The sequence below is a fragment of the Asparagus officinalis genome, chromosome 4, assembly GCF_001876935.1.
Source record: "Asparagus officinalis chromosome 4, Aspof.V1, whole genome shotgun sequence".
Taxonomy (NCBI): Eukaryota; Viridiplantae; Streptophyta; class Magnoliopsida; order Asparagales; family Asparagaceae; genus Asparagus; species Asparagus officinalis.
The window spans coordinates 42,340,732-42,359,047 of NC_033797.1; positions in this window are offsets into that span (position 1 = coordinate 42,340,732).

Consider the following 18,316-nt stretch of genomic DNA (forward strand, 5'->3'; position numbering starts at 1 on the left):
CACGCCCTTTGTGCAATCACCGTCAGGTTTTTCAAATATGCCTCACTACGATGGTAACTTTTTCCCTTTGCAGCACCCCATCTCATCTTACATGCACATGCTCAGTAGTCCACAACCTCTGCCACAAAATTTTCAAGGCTCCAATTCATCCGGGCAAGTTCATTCGCCAGCTAGTATTACAGGAACTAGTTCTGATTCACGAAAAAACAAAAGAATTGCCAGGGATGAAGCAGTAGCAACTTCTGCTTGTTCACCAAGAAAAGTCAAATCCCTTGCCCATAAGAAAAGAAAAATCCCACTCGAGCTTGAAGCTGCAAAAGTTGGCCCAACCAGATGGTGGACCTCTGCACATGATGACGTGCTCATACCCTTCCTCGCAAATTTGGCCAAGTCTGGTCTTAAGCCAGACAAAAACTTTAAGCAACATGCATTTGCAATGGCTGCCGCTGAAGTGAACAACAAGTTTGGTACTTCCTTTCAAGCGAAGAGTGTTGTAAACCATATGAAAACAATCCGTTCTTGGTTTCAAGACATGCAGGCTGCTCGTGACATTAGTGGGGGCGGGTTGGGATGAAGAAACGCAAACCATCATGTTGGATCCTGAGAGCTTTGATATGTGGAATGAGGTAAATGCCATCGAACAATATTTTTTGGCTTTTGATTCTGTCTCCTACACGTTCAAATGTTGTGTATTGATTCGTGCAGGATAAAAATAAGAGCAAGCTAAAAGAATACATTAATAAGCCTCTGAAGCACTATGAGAACCTGTCAATCATTTGTGGGGATGATCAGGCACGGGGTAACTTTGCTAAGGCGGCAATGGAGAAATTTGGGGGTCAGGAGCCGATTAACCTTGCAGGTGATGACGATGAGGATGATAGCATTCATAAGTCCCAAAAGTCCCCGCACTCAGTCACCTTAGCAGATGAAGATAATCAATCTGAAAACACTAAAGTTAGGTCATCCAGCAAGGACAAACATCAAAGAATACCTTCGGCTAGAGGGAGGAAGGCCCCATACCAGCAGGAGATCATGCAACAAATGGTTGAGGAAGTTAAACATTTTTCTCATTCTCTAAATCTTATTAATCTGCACTGGACAGAGAAATTGTCCAAAGCAATCTTCAAGCACAAGGATACTTACCCACTAGAATTCCTTGAGCTTTTTTATGATTACATTTTTGAGGATGAAACCAAGGCTAGGCATTTTATAGGGAAGAGTGACTTCGGCCAGAGAACTTTGTTGGAAAATTTCAAGAAAATGCAAGATGGGGGGGCTAGTTTGACATTTCAGGTACGTAGTTCGATCCGGTGCTTAAACGTTCGTGCAAGCTATCAGAAATAATCCTCGCTCATCTCTTTACCTATTGTTATTTACAGGGTCATTTTGGAGATGGGTGGGATATATATTTTGCAGCATCATGTGAGCGTAGTGATGTTATTTAGTAAGAACTGCTAGTTGGTGGGTTTGCATGTATATTTTTCGGGTAGTTTGCGCTGTAGCTACGTTTGTGAATTATGATGCAACCGTATGTATGACGATGAGTGTTGTTTACGTTGTAGTCATGTGTATGCGTACTTCAAGTGACATTGTTTTTTGGCCTTATTTCAGGTGAACGTTGGTTTAATGCAATTATATGCAGGTGTCCCATTCAACGTTATCACAAGCTGGTATGACAAGCTGTCACTATATGCATTTTTTTTACACGGTGCTATGATGAGGTCATGCAAATTTAACCTATATGCTTACATGTAGCTTAACAATGTCTAGGCGAGGCATGGTGTTGTTGGCCACAACCAAATAGCATTTATTGCAGCCTGATGTTGTTATAGCTACATTGTACTTGCATAAATGTTTGTCGATGAAGAGCTTGAGCACTGTGTTTTGGGTTGTTACCTATATGCATGTTTTACGTGTGCAATGATGACTGTCTTTTACCTTATATTCTTCACCAGTAGATAGTACATGCAATGTTTTGGCGAGGCAATCCCAACATGAGCGTAATGAGAAAAGTAGTAACATGTGCAGGAATGCAGCCAACATTGTGGTGCAATTGTTTACTGGTGTGGGGGGATATATGATATTGTAGACATATATCTGAGCACAATTGGATTATTAATACTATGACATATTTAGCTTTGCTTGTCATGCTTTCATTGCCATCATGTTTGACATTTCAGATACCTATTGATTGTGATTCCTCATGTTCTCACTTTGGGAGTTATTTTGCATATAACATCTGTAGTTTGTGTGCTTGTTTTACGCACAATTGTTTTTGTTACCTATATGCATGTCCTGATTTGCAGAATCATTGTTATCTCCACACGTTCAAATGTTGTGTATTTGAACTCAGCCTTTACACGTGACCAGTCTTTTTTGTGACTGAACCTGGGTTTTTGTGTTGTTACCTATATGCATGTCAAGTATTGCAGCATCATTTTCATCTCCAGCTTGTCAGTTGTGTATTTGAGCTCAGACTTTACACCTGAGCTGGGTTTTTTTTTTTTGAGACTGAAGTTTGATTTTTGTGCTGTTACCTATATGCTCCTTACTGATTTGCTGCATCATTTATGTCTCCAGCGCCTCAGTTGTGTATTTGAACTCAGACTTTACACCTGAGCTGGTTTTTTTTTTGGGACTGAATCTGGTTTTTTGTGTTGTATCCTATATGCTTGTTACTGATTTGCAGCATCATTTATGTTTCCAGCGCCTCAGTTGTGTATTTGTAATCAGACTTTACACCTGAGCTGGGTTTTTTTTGTGACTGAATCTGGATTTTTGTGCTGTTTCCTAAATGCTTGGTACTGATTTGCAGCATCATTTATGTCTCTAGCGCCACAGTTGTGTATTTTAACTCAGAGCTGGGTTTTTTTTTGTGACTGAGCTGGGTTTTTGGGCTTTTAACTATATTAATCTTGGGATTTGTGGCATCATTTTCATCTCCAGCTGTTCAGATGTGTATTTGAACTCAGACATTATCACCTGAGCACTTGTTTTTGTTACTGAGCTGGGTTAGGAGGTCTGTTACCTATATGCATGTTTTACGTGTGCAATGATGACTGTCTTTTTTACCTCATATTCTTCAACAGTAGATAATACATGCAATGTTTTGGCGAGGCAATCCAAACATTTACGTAATGAGATAAGGAGTAACATGTATAGGAATGCAGCCAACATTGTGGTGCAATTGTTTACTGGTGTAGGATATATGATAATGTAGAAAAATATTCTGAGCACAATTTGTCATTTTTTTTAACATTATCACAAATGGAATGTAACCCCTTTAAGCTGTTGAATTGGATTATTAACACTACGACATATAAATCCTTGCTTGTCATGCTTTCATTGCTATCATGGTTTGACAGTTTGAGATTGTCAATGCTTGTGTTTCCCCTTGTTCTCACTTTGGGAGTTTTTTGCATATAACATATAACTCCAGGTTTTTCTTGTGAACTCAGACCAGCAGCATGTGTATTTTCGTCACAAACTCCAGTAATGGTTTGTTCTGCAGCATCATTTTCATCTCAAAATTTTGCATGTGTACTTGAACTCAGACATTTGTTACCTACACACAAGTCCCTGCAGTCTTATGAAATTTTTGTTACCTTTTTGTTACGCACATGCTTTCATTGCACATGTTTTTTGTTACCTACACACATAAGTCCCTGTATTATTCTCAAACTTTTGCATTACATTTTCAAACAGCAGATTAGAATGTTTATGACCACAAGGGAAATACTAAATATTCCTAAGACAACAATACATTTCTTCAAGTAAACAACTTGTTGGTTTGCAAGCTTCAATTCTCTTCGCAAGTGCTTGTTTTCCACATCTTTAACTTGGGAAACTGGTTGAGGAGAGGGATCCAAATTTACCTTTCGGTTGTTGTTATCGTGATGCTCTTCTGCCCACCTGAAATACTGGCATTGCCTATTTGGAAAGTTGGCGCAGCCCCAAAAGTATTTGCCCTTGTTTACTCCTGATTTGGGGGGGTGTTGTAACTTGTTTCCGTTGGCATCAAAGAGCTGTTGCAAATGTTACTGCTTGTTACTGTTTGGGGATGGCAGTTTTTGACCGTTGCACACTTTTTACCGTTGCTTATTGAGTGCTGGGTTTTTGAGCTGTTTTCAATCTTTGAGGTTGTGCAAACCGAACAGGAGAAAACTGGGAAATGTGACAAAGTCCAATACATTTCTATCATGTTAAGTGTTGAAACGAACACATTAAATGTGACTTTTGATTTCTATCCCTTCATTTCCATGTTGAAACGAACAAAAAACTTCAAAACTGAGAAAGCACATTGAAATGTTTGGAATTTGATTTCTTGGTACAAGGTTGTTTTCCTTTTTTTGGCGGAAAACAAACGAACAGGCCCTTACCATCAAGTAGGATGAGAATCCAATTCATGAGGAAAAAGAATGCCTAGTGGCGTGCTTTAAATTAATTAAGGTGGGATGCAGTGATTTGATTTATTTGAACACTGCTGCAAGGCATAAACACACATTTCTAGTATTCATCTTCCAAGTTGAGGCCATAGATATTAAAAAGAAATTTGAAATAATTAAGACTTGAGCTCTCTTAGCAATGTGAAAAGCCAACTTCACCCAACTTGGTAGTTGATTATATGGAGAAACTACGGTAAATTGTGAGTTATACGTTCCTTGGTTTCCTTGTACATCAACGATACCTTTTCTTCTATTCTGTTAGCATTCAGTTCTTTGAGTTGATCATCTTATATTCAATCTTTCTGGATTTAATAAAACATGAAAACACGAACCAAACATGATTCTGGAAAGAGAGAAGAAATATTTGTCGATTAATATTTTTTTACATGATTAAAAACGAGATTTGACTCAAATTTTCTTGAAACCAATTTTACTTGAAGGGTATTCTCCTTTGATATGGTGTAGTGCTCATGGAGCATCTAAGTTTCTACTTGAAGGGTATAGATGCCTTCTCAAACATAAGTGAAGCTAAATTAGCGCTCATACATTTCTCCTATTTCTGGACTTATACATCCTTACTTATTTTTGGCAGCACCGAATGTACCCTAATTTTCAAAATTGACAAGTAAAGATGAGATTTTCCCGCCAAACATTCTCACGTGCCACTTGCTTGTTAAGTTTAGACCTATTAGATCCATCCGAATTCTTTTTTAAAACTACTATATGTTTGGATCAAAAGTTGATGTTTTCATTGCCATCGAATCTATTACAACTTTGGTCGTTACAATAAACTCAAATAAACCAAAAGTTGATGTTTTCATTGCCATCGAATCTATTACAACTTTGGTCGTTACAATAAACTCAAATAAACGAGAAAAGTAGATCTTTTTATAATCTATTACAACTTTGGTCGTTACAATAAACTCAAATAAACGAGAAAAGTAGATCTTTTTATAAGATCGATTTATACAATAAAAATATAAAATAGTATAACTCTTGTCAAACAGCGCAACAGACGTTTATCACCCGCTGCTTGCGTGGGAACTTCGCCTGTGCCGGGGACGTTAATATCCGTGGACCGCTGCTGATCAGATCCAGTTGACAGATTAAGTTAATCAAAGTTCTTACTTCACGAAGAAAGTAATCGCTGCAGCGGTAATACCGACCAAGCGAGATTACGGCTCTTCTAGAGATTAAGACTAAGCTTAAATCCGGAGGAATAGGGGACGCGTCTCAGATCTCTCGAACTCCACTCTTTATGCACAGTAATTCGCTAAGATCTGCTAACCCTCGCTGTAAATTCATGGCTTCACTCTCCAATGCGGCAGCGTTTCGCCCTCTTGATCTCCGCCCTGTGAAATGAACCCATAGGCCTGTATTTATAGGCTTCGGTTGGGGGTATTTGGATAAGAAAGAGTGATTTGGCCTTATCTTCAGTCAATAACTGTCTAACCATGTTTGTGGATGATATCAAGTCAGTTAGGAACCCCCTGGAATAGATAAATCCCGAGAAAACCGTAAAAACCGTCGAAAAACGCGTTTTGACAGTTCTGGACGAGAGACAGACCGCGGTGACCCACGCGCGCGGGTCACCATGAGGTGACCCGCGGTCAGCTGCCGCTGTCCTGCGTTGGCGCGGAAGATCTGGCCTTGGCTGAACTCTTGGTGTTTTCTGATTTTTTGGGACTTGTATTTTCTTCCGTTTTGGGTATTTGATCGTCTTGTTGACTTGCACGCGTCGTTAACTTGCTTCATGCGCTCGTTAGCTTCTTTACGGCACTTGGAACTGACCGACAAGGGTGGCGGGCCCTTTGGATCTGACTGACAAGCGCGTCGGGCACTTTGGATCTGACCGACAAGCGTGTCGGGCACTTTGGATCTGACCGACGCGCGCGAGCTGACTGACGAGTGCGTTTGGTCACTTGTGGCTGACTGACGTGCGCGGGCTGACTGACGTGCGCGGGCTGACTGACGTACAGGTGTGACGGTCAATTGGAGGTGGCCGGTGAGCGTACGAGACACAGTTGGTTCGCCATTCCGGTTCATGCACTTGTCGGCGTCAGATAATCCTCCTAGACTCGGATAACGACGTTCGTCATCTTCTCTCCGTCTCGAGCTGTGTACGGACACCTATAGGCATTTTTAGACGCCTACAGATACCCCCTCCAAAGTATTTCAGACTCATTCTTTTATAGAAGAGTCTGGAATGCTTTGGATAAGATAGACCCTTTCCTCAATCTTGTAGAGGGACCTGTGAACTGCTTCAATTCTTAACTTCTTTAGCCTTCAGTCTATTCAGTGTTTTGTCGAATAGATGAAGTTCTTCCGGTACTGCGTTTATCATTTGACGGTAGTTGAAATCTTAAACTGAAGTTGATGCGTAAGTTTCTGAAATTAGCTCGTGTCATTGAGTTGACTTTAAACTGATCATCTTCGTCAGGAATTCATATCTGAATGCGATTAAACTCCCTGGAATCATCCTTTAATCCGGAATTTTTTCTTAGCCTTATTTTGGTGAAATTACTGATGCGTTGACCAGCATCGACCTTTGCGTTGACCAGCATTGGCCTTTGCGATGATCGGCGTTAACCTTTACTGTAACGCGTTGTCCGGCGTTGTCCTTTGCTGTAACACATTGACCATCGTTGACATAGTTTATACTCGTACGTTTGCTGGAGTCTACATAGTTTAAGCTCTTAAGGTGTTGGAGCGTGGCGGTCCCAAATATTAGGGCTGCAGGACCAACTGTTAAAGCTAATTCATCTGCAGTTATGGATCTCATCCTGAGGTTGTTGGATGCTCAAGTCACGAGACCAACTAATAAAGCTGATGCGTCAATGACTATCGCATTTATAGAATTTTTGGCAAATTCTCAACCATCAACGGGTTTGATTAGCCTTTACTGACTACCGTTTGAGTCGGGCTAGCATGCGGATTGTTTAAGCCCATTCCGCATGTAACGTTGTGCTAAGAGAGTTAACTCCCTTAGTGCTACGATATTGAATACGTAGACTTCATCTTTCTCACGGGAATAGACTACCCGACGACATGTGTTAGACGTAGACTTAGGATTTTTGGTAAACCCTCAGCCTTCAACGGATTTGACGTGCATTTACCGACTACCGTTCGAGTCGGGCTAGCATACAGATTGTTTAAGTTCGTTCTATATGTAACGTTATGCTAAGAGAGTTAACTCTCTTAGTGCTACGATATTAAATACGTAGACTTCGTCTTTCTTACGGGAATAGACTACCCGACAACGCGTGTTAGGCGTAGGCTTATCTCTATTTAGTAGTTGAGATAAAGTTCCCCGTACGTGTAAGGCGCGGATTTTGGCGTTATGAATAACAACCTGCCATAGTATTGAATATGTGGGCTTTTGTCCTTTTTATGGTAAAAGACTAACCGGCAACGCGTGTTAGGTGCTGACTTATCCCTACTTGGGCTTCGGGATAAAAGTCCCCAGACTCGGATTCTGGTGTCTTCTTCAATCGGTGAAAGACTAAACCGGCAATGTGTGTTAGGAGTAGGTTTATCTCTATTTAAGAGTCGAGATAAAGTTCCCCACGCGTGTAAGGCGCGGATTTTAGCGTTATGAATAACAACCTGTCATAATGTTAAATATGTGGGCTTTTGTCCTTTTTATGGTAAAAGACTAACCGACAACGCGTGTTAGGCACTGACTTATCCCTACTTGGGCTTCGGGATAAAAGTCCCCAGACTCGGATTCTGGTGTCTTCTTCAATCGGTGAAAGACTAAACCGGCAATGCGTGTTAGACGTAGGCTTATCTCTATTTAGGAGTCGAGATAAAGTTCCCCACGCGTGTAAGGCGCAGATTTTGGCGTTATGAATAACAACCTGCCATAATGTTAAATATGTGGGCTTTTATCTTTTTTATGGCAAAAGACTAACCGGTAATGGGTATTAGGCGCTGACGTATCCCTACTTAGACTTCGGGATAAAAGTCTCCAGACTTAGATTCTGGTATCTTTTTTAATCGGTGAAAGACTAAACCGGCAACGCGCGTTAGGCGTTGACTTATCTCTTCTTAGGATTTAGGATAAAATTCCCCACGCGTGTAAGGCACGGATTATAGTATTATTAATAACAACCTGTCACAATATCGAATATATGTGCTTTTTTTCTTTCTATGACAAAAGACTAACCGGCAACGCGTGTTAGGCACTGACTTATCCCTTCTTAGGCTTTGGGACAAAATTCCCAAGACTTAGATTCTGGTATCTTTTTCAATCAGTGAAAGACTAAACCGGCAACACGTGTTAGGCGTTGACTTATCCCTACTTAGGATTCAGGATAAAATTCCCTGGGCGTGTGAGGCACGGATTTTAGAGTTATAATGTTGAAATATTGCGTCTTCTCTTGGGGCAAAGACGAACCCGATGCGGGAGTGGAAGAATTTTATATCCTATCTCCTAAGATTGAAGAGGAAGAATTTTATATCCTATCTCTAGTTGCCAAAGAAAACTCAAAGTGAGATCTTCACTTTCAGAATTCGGGAAGGCGAAACTAAGAGTGGGATCTCCACTCTGAGAATCGAAAAGATTCGGATAATCCTAACTGTTGGAAGGTTTGATTACCGAACTAAATGTGGGTTTCTCGTTCATCAAGAGTGAATTGTGTTTTTGGCTCTAACTGTAGGAAGGTTTAACCAAATAGGAGGTTTAAGACGACCCTAACTTAGGAAGGTTTGATCGATCGATTTGAAAGTGGGCTTCTCGTTCATGGAAGGAATTGAGAGGAGATTTTGGTTGTTGTCCTAAATGTAGGAAGGTTTGACCAAGTGGGAGGTTTGAGACGACCCTAACTATGGGAAGGTTTGATCGCCCGATCTGAAAGTGGAACCCTCATTCATGAAAGGAATCGAGAGAAGATTTTAGTTGTGGTCCTAACTGTAGGAAGGTTTGACCAAGAGGAGTACAAATTACAGTGGGAGTGTTGATTCGTACAAATCACTCAAAGGGAGTTCCTGGTGTTAAGTGAAAAATACTTAACACGAAGAGGTTTGACAATTGTCAATGATCAGGAGATTAAAATTCCGAGTATTATGTCCGGACTCTGACAATGGGAGTGTTGAGTGCACAGACGTAGCGTGAGTTTGAGTAGGAGTTTCTTATTTATCATATTCTTGTAGTGACCAGGTTATCCCTAAGAATACACTATATAGAATTCTTTCGGGAACTTCCCGTTACATCCACCCCCAGCTTCTTTTGTGAAACTGGGTCTAACATTGTACTCAACTGAATGGTCGGGTTATCCTTAAGAATATCGCATACAATATTCTTCCAGGAACTTCCCGTTAAAATTAGGAAATAGTTTGGACTCGTATACCTGTTGGAGTATTGAGAAGCAGTTTATACTCGTATACTCTTCGGAGTATCGGAAGGAGCAGTTATACTCTTATTCTTGTCAGAGTCTTCATTCGGCTTAATTTAGCATTATAACGCCGGCTTCAACCAATGTTTGAATGCTATTCTTGAGAGAGAAGTAAGCCTTGGTAGGATGAAGGATCCTCTTGTGGTACGCATAGTACTTTGGATCCGAAGTATTATCAGCTTCCTCTTAATTTGCGATAGGTGGTAGCTTGATCTTGTTGTTTTCAAGAAGGGATTTGAAAATGACTAGAACATCTTCGTCCTTGAAGGAGTACTCTTTTTGGAGTTTCGGACCCAAAGTATTTCGCTGTCTCTGGGGTTGTTGTTACGACGTCTGATTAACATCAACAATTGTTGCAGGTGCCTTCCCCTTACCACGGGAGACGAAGCTTGAGTTCGGAGGATTAGCCATCGGTTGGCTTCTCTCGGCTTGCTTCCTTCTGAGGAAGCGTTCGGCCCGCTCTCCGTGCATCTTCAACTCTTTTCAGGTATTGGAGGGTGCTACTCACATAACTTCCAACACATCCAAAGAGAGGTTGTTGTAACAGGTTTGGAGGATGAAGTCCTCTATGATTGGATCTCGGCAATTCATCGCCTTATTCCGGAAGTGCTTGACGAAGTCGTCGACCGTCTCGTCATCTTCTTGTTTCTCATCGAAGAGTTTCCTGATTGACACCTTGGCGTCATCATCAAAGAAGTGAGCGAGGAATAGGTGTAGGCGTCTAAAAATGCCTATAAGTGTCCGTACATAGCTCATGACGGAGAGAAGACAACGAACGTTGTTATCCGAGTCTAAGAGGATTATCTATCGTCAATAAGAGCATGAAGCAAAATGACGAACCAAGTGGCCCGCACGTGTCAATCAGCTCGCGTGCGTCAATCAGTTCGCGCGCGTCGGTCAACACGCGCTTGTCAATCAGCTCGCGCGCGTCAGTCAACACGAGTGCGTCAATCAGTTCGTGCGCGTCAGTCAACACATGCGCATCAATCAACATGCGGACGTCAACCAACGCGCACATGTCAACCAACACGCGTTCGATGGTCAGTCCCGCAACGAAGCGTGCAAGTCAGCCAAATACGCTAAACAGGAGAAACTACAAGTTTCGGAAAGTCGGAAAGTCAGAAGAACACACAGAAAACCGGATTCCCCGTGCTCGTACGGGTCGGACGAATCCGACCCGTGCCCATGTGGGTCGGATCAGTCCGACGCGGGTCGGATCTGACCGACCAGTGTAAGCGCGGGTCGGATCCGTCCGACCCGCGCCCCCCACACTGTTTCGACCACCGAACGTGTTTTTCTGTTTTAAAGCGATTTTTCGCACGTCTTATCTGTTCTAGGGGTTCCTAACTGACTTAATCTCATCTACAAACGTGGTTAGGTCATTATCAACTGAAGATAAGGCCTAATCCATCGTTCTCATCTGAAAACCCCCCAACCGAAGCCTATAAATACAGGCCTAGGGGCTCATTTCACGGGGGTGATTTATTATCAAGACGAGGAGGTGCTGTCGAACTCCAGAGCTAAGAGTCACGAATTTTAGTGAGGGTTAGCGAGATCCCGGCGAACTCCAGCATAAAAAAGGAGCTATTCGAAGGATCTGAAGCCCGCACGTCCGTTCCTTGAGATTAGGCTTTGTCTTAATCTCGAGAAGAGCTACTGATTTCGCTTGGTCGATTTCAACGCTTCAATCAAATACTCTCTCGGTGAAGGCGAAGCTCTGCCTAATTTTCTATCAACCGGATTCAGATCTAAGGCGGTCCACGGATATCAAAATCCCCGGCACAGGCAAAGACCCCGCACAAGCAGAAGACCGATAAACGATCTCCATGCGTTTATTTTGATGAGAGTTGTAATTTTTGTTTTCATTGTGTAAGAGTCTTATAAAGAGACTATCTTTTTTTTATTTTCATTGTAACGACTGAAGTTGTAATGAATACCATAATAAATACATTAACTTTTGACGAAAACAAACTGGTGACCACAGTGGGAGCCAACAGCTTTGCTGCCAAAGCTGCCGTGTCGCAACCTCGGATCTGCATCCCGGTTGAAGAAGTGGTCGAATACGAGTTCGACCAACTGTAGTTCGAGGAGTATCTGCCATCCTCCTCCAGATCTTCTGCCCTTCGTAAGCGCAGGAAGATCAACGCCCTCGTTGCTATAATGGCTGCACCTCACAACGCCCCTTCGGCCTCCAATGAAGTCGGGGTTACAGATCTGAGCTGCTCCTCAATCAAGGAGATAGCCGCTGGATCCGCGTCAATCCTATCGAAGAGGGCACGTCAAAGGCAACGCTAACGACTTGCGCGTCGACTTGCTAAGGCTTTGGAGCCAGTTGACGGGATTCGCTACGAAGCGGATCTAAAGTCCAGAAGGTGACAACCCCCTCAATAGCCAACAAATGGCCTTTTCTCCAAGCCAACGATAAATGAATGGGTCCGCATCAAAAGGACGCGTTCAACGCTCGAAGAACGGATCTTGAAACGCCGTACGTTGCTTGCACACGCACGAATTCTTATGCAGAAAGCACAAAAGATGCAGAAGAAGGACATAGTTGGGAAACAATCAAGGCTGCATCAAACTTGGAGGCCAAAGTCTAAAATAGCGGTCGAAAAGATCGAAAAACGCGAGTCACCCAGATCCGACCCTCCAGCTAGCGGGTCACCCAGATCCGACCCTCCAGCTCATGGGTCACTCAAATCCGACCTTCCAAGCCGCGGGTTACCCGAATCCGACCCTCCAGCTCGCGGGTCACTCAGATCCGACCCTCCAGCTCGCGGGTCACCCAGATCCGACCCTTCAGCTCGCGGGTCACCCAAATCCGACCCTCCAAGCCGCGGGACACCCAAATCCGACCCTCCAACCCCTGGGTCACTCAAATCCAACCCTCCCAACCGTGGATCTGACCCACGCCAGGGTCAAGACAGGAGACATTCTGCACCTGTTTGTAGGCGTATAAAATTACTTATAGGTCCCTTAGCACAGCTCGGCACAAACCGATGAACCAACGAGGCGACGAGGTTAACGAATCGCACGCAAGCAACGGAATACATCCATTCGCGTGTGGAATCAAGCCAAGGGTTCGAAGAGTCAACGAGTCATCCAACTAAGGGTAGACTCGGATGAATCACGATCGAATCAAGATCAGTTTCGGACTCGAACTCAGAAGTGGATTTACTACCAAATCAGGAATCGGATTTACTGCCAAATCAGATCAACGAATCAGAGTCTAAGTCAACCGAATCACGGACAGAACCGAAAAGCGGATACAACGCAAAACAATGAAACCCAACGCCTAAGGGGGGCTCTGCCAAGGCCGAGCCACCCATGGGTGACTCGGCCCAGTGCCAGCCACCCATAGGTGGCCGACCCAGATCTGTGCGCGGGCACAGTTCAGAGAGCCTATAAATAGGCCCCCTTGGTTCATTTTTCAAAGGTTGGAACTTTGAGAGCCGAAACTCTGCCGAATTGTTCGCTGTTGTCGCCACTGTGGTCGCCAGATTGTTCGCTGTGAAAATTGCCTTCATTGAATTCATTGTTATCTCAAGTAATTGCTTTTTGGTTACAAAAGATCCGGGTTTTTTTAGATCCGGTTACAACGAAATCAAAGAAAAAGAAAAAGATTACAACTTTCCTTCCGAACGAATCACGAGCTCCTGTTTTGCGGTCGCTCGCTTGTGTGGGTTCTTTGCCAATGCCGGGGTTAATCCGTGGACCACCGCGCGATCTAGATCCGATCGGATCTACACGATTTGACGGGTATTATTTCGCGAAGGAAATAATAGCCGGGGGGGATTAATTCACCAAGGAAATAATCGCTCTTAGTTCTCGGGATCAAAGGCCAAGCTGTGATCCGGAGTATGATCTCGTGTAGATCTTAGATCTGATCTTTCTCTCTCTCGAACTCTTGCCTTTTGTAACGTGGATGCTCGCCGAGAACCAGATCTGAATGTTCAAGTCTTCAAGTCTTCAAAACTCCAAGCTCAATTCTCAATTCGGCAGAGTTTCGGCTCTCAAAGTTCCAACCTTTGAAAAATGAACCAAGGGGGCCTATTTATAGGCTCTCTGAACTGTGCCCGCGTACAGATCTGGGTCAGCCACCTATGGGTGGCCGGCACAGGGCCGAGCCACCCTTAGGCGTTGGGTTTTGTTGTTTTGCGTTGTATCCGCTTTTCGGTTCTGTCCGTGATTCGGTTGACTTAGACTCTGATTCGTTGATTTGATTTGGCAGTAAATCCGATTCCTGATTTGGCAGTAAATCCACTTCTGAGTTCGAGTCCGAAACTGATCTTGATTCGATCGTGATTTGTCCGAGTCTGCCCTTGGTTGGATGAATCGTTGACTCTTTGAACACTTGGCTTGATTCCACACGCGAATGGATGTATTCCGTTGCTTGCGTGCGATTCGTCAACCTCGTCGCCTCGTTGGTTCGTCGGTTTGTGCCGAGCTGAGCTAAGGGACCTATAAGCAATTTTATATGCCTACATTCATATGTAATGAAGGATGATTTAAGCGACATATTAAGTAATGCCTCGGCATATAATGCATGCTATGGATTCGTACATGCATCTGTATCAGTCTCTGTTTTCTCACATTCAGATGACACATCAGACAAGTAAGCCAAATTAAAATTTTTATTAATGTACCACTCACCCTTACCGGATACATTATTATTGTTGAGATCATTCTGGCTCATTACATTCAAATCCAACTCCCACAAACACTCTTCCTTGGGCTTAGGCTCGGTGTCTGCTTGTAAGACCCCGTAGATTTTGAGTATGTATATGTACATCAGTAATGAGGTTGAGTGTGCTAGATTTCAATCATATGCAGCAGAGTCAGAGTATGCAGTTTTTAGTTCATGAGTCGACCCATGACTGTCATGAGTCGACTCACGAAATCGAGTCCTGTTGTTATTTAGTCTCTGCTGAGTCGACTCATTATATCATGAGTCGACCCATGATTCATGAGTCGACCCACGACTGCCATGAGTCGACTCATCGAGGTTTTTCTGGTTTTCTGAGTCGGGTTTGTTTGGGTTTCGGGTCGGGTTTTATCCACTCATATATGTTTCTCCCCACCCGAAAACACTCTTGTTCATCAGAAAACCCTAGAGAAACCCTAGCCTCTTCTCCCCCTCTAGATCTGGAATTTTATTTAAAGAAATAAAAATATTGAGTTTTATATCGTTTAAATGCTTTCTTTCATGTATAGGAGTTAAATGTTAGATTTAACCTACAAGAAAATCGTTTCTCATAATAAATATGTTTTTCTCACTGTATTATAGTCGAGAATCGATGGCTATAGAAGTGTAGATCAGAAAATTGGAAGTGTGGATCGTGTTGAACAAGTTACAGTTGGGAGAAATGCTTTGTTCAGCCCGTGAGTCGACCCATGGCTCATCATGAGTCGACTCAACAGGTTGAGTCGACCCATGACTATCATGAGTCGACTCACGAAGTCTAGTTGTGTTGTCTTTTTGTTTCTGCTGAGTCGACTCGTCAGTATACGAGTCGACCCATAACTCATGAGTCGACTCATGACTGTCATGAGTCGACTCATAAAGTCCTTTCCTGCTATTATATGTGTTCTGCTGAGTCGACTCATATTGAGCACGAGTCGACTCATCGTAGTATTTTCTATCTGTTTTTGTTCGTGCTTCTGTTTAAATCATCTGCTGTATATATATGTAGATATATATATGTATGTATACAATGTTTACATATTTCAAGGGTACTATCTACCACGTTTGGACTTGAGGAGTGCCTCGTTTATTGAGTATTTATTTGCAGTGAATATGTTTTCACCTATATATGTGAGATGACTTTTCGGACACAAGTTTAAGTCAGTACAATAGGGTAGGTACGGGTATAAGACATGCATACTTTCTTATACGCAGTCCTCGTGCTGGACTATAATCCATTAAAGTCCTCGTGTTGGACTATAATCCATTAAAGTCCTTGTGTTGGACTATAATTCATTTTAATCATGTTTTAGACTTTTGCTAAACTTTGAGCATGTTACGTAATCAAGTTGGGTACATGATATATTGTATTAGGCTGGGACATGATAGCTACCTAGGTTGTGCATGACACCTATTGTAGCTTTGTCATGTTTACACTTTATTGGTAGAGATGAGTATGTATTCTTTTATTTATTTATTTCTTATAACCAACCTCGGGTTTAATATTTAGGGATCTACAACTTGAGATACAAGGTATATACATGAGGGTTTCCATGTTTGGATTATTTCGCTCGACGTACCTATGCTCGTGTTGTATTTCCCTAAGTACTAAAACCCATATATGTTTGTGTAAATGATTTATATTATTATGTATTAACTGTATTTTGATACAACGAGCCCTATTCCTTGGGGTTAGTTGTGATGTTGCTTGCTAGCGCTTTGACGCTCATTGTCCCTCCCCCTTTCAGGTAACGAGCCAGGAGCCCGGAGAGTCATAGGTTGACGGCGATGCACTTTAGCTTCAGCCATCTATTTTAGTTATATTTTCTTTTAGCTCCACTGTAGACTTCTGTTTAGACATTTGAGAGTTTTATTTTAGAAGTTGTAAAGGTTGTGTGCCTTATTTTCTCTTGTCAGACATTTTGTATTTGAGACTTGATGAGAACTCCAGTTTATTTATTTCAGATATTTATTTGTACTCCAACATATTAGATGGTGAAATATTAATTTGATCTCTATTATTTCTTCAGTTGATTCTTGTATAACCTTTTACTTGATTTGTACTACACCTGTTATTGATTCCACTAGAGAGATAGAAATTGTGATGGTGAAACATGTTATTGCACGGTGTGGTGCATGGCAGGTTTGACATTTCTGGTTTCACCTCGGATTGCAGCCTTGTGTGAACCCAGGCATGGCAGGTTTGACATTTCTGGTTTCACCTCGGATTGCAGCCTTGTGTGAACCCAGGGGCGTCACACTGCTTCATTGCCACTGTCAGGATCATCCTTCGGCTGTTCTAGTTCTTAGGAGTCCAAATAGAAGACTAAGTCAGTGTGATAGTTTTCCACACGCTTGAATGGTTGCCTCTTGACTATCAAGGTTTTGACTTCTCCCTCATCATTGATATATTTCATCAGTTGATGAAGGGTAGACGGGACAATACGATTTGCATGAATCTAAGGTTGTCCTAATAATAAATTGTAGGATGTGTCTGCATCTATAATGTAGAAAGTCACATCTGACTTAAAATCTCCAATCTGGCACTTGAGTTTAAATTTGCCCAGGGGTTGTGTGTTGTTGGTATTGAAGCCGAAGATAGTAGTTTGAGTGGGGCTCAGCCGATGCAGAGGAATCCCTAAGAACTGCATAACCCTATATGGCATGATATTGAGCGCGGATCCAAGATCAACTTGGATATGGCTGATCTCAAAAGACCCGATATACCCAGTATAGTACAAAGGTCTGTCTTTCTTGTGTTTAATTTGCATATCTTCTTGTGTGAACGATATACAAGGCAGACTTTATGCAGCTTGTAAGCATTATGCACAAGAAGGTTCTTTTGTAGCTTCAGGGACTAAAGGAATTTGTGTGATAAAGCTCTCTGTATCTTTTAAAGCTTCAATCAAAGCTTTTTTCGTGGACTTGGACAACTTGAGGAGCTCATAAAGAGTGATCCTGGCAGGAATGTTGGCTAGTTGTACTATGACATTGAAACGAAAGGGAGTGCTTGACCCCTCAACTTCTTGTTGAAGAAGGTTCTTATTATAGCGAATCTCCTTCTGCTTCCCTTTATCAGCTATCTTCTTGGAAATAGTACCCCTAACCTCTTCAGCCTGCTTTTCTGCTTCTTGAGCAACCTCATCATACATTTTTAGGTATGTCTTTCCTGACCTGTTGCCTGCTCTAGGATTTGCTTCTTGCTCAGCTGCAAGAGCAGTCCTCTCCTCCTCCGAGTCAGTGAGAGGGATCAGATGTGTATTGTCTTTATTTAGAGAGGGGTTAATTATATTGGAAGATTTAGCATTGTTTCTCTTTTTCTTTCCCGACACACTTGTCCACTATTGGTCATCAAGCAGATCGGGATGGACCCATATTATCTCTCCTTTCAAAGTAGTAAGGGGTACCAATCCTTTATTTTTTTTGACCATATGGGTCAGTGTTTTTCAAGTGCAGCTCCCCCTTAGGGATAGAGATGATGCTATTAGGAGCTGCAACGGGTGGGAAATTCCCGATCTAGACCGATATCATATTGGTAGATACGTTCTTCTGTTTCGGCTTTAATTTGACCACTTCGGCATCAATTAAAGCCTGCGGGATATCTTTAAAGATATACCATCTCTTTGTCGGATGCCCAAGCATTCGGTGGTAGAGGCAGTAGTTAGGACCATCCACCTTTCCTACATCTTCAGGTTTCTTCACTTGAGGAAGCTTCAACTTGTTGTTCTTCTGAGGTAGCTTAAATAAAGTGACCACGTGATCCTCCTTGAAAGAGTACTGCTTGGGTGCTCTTA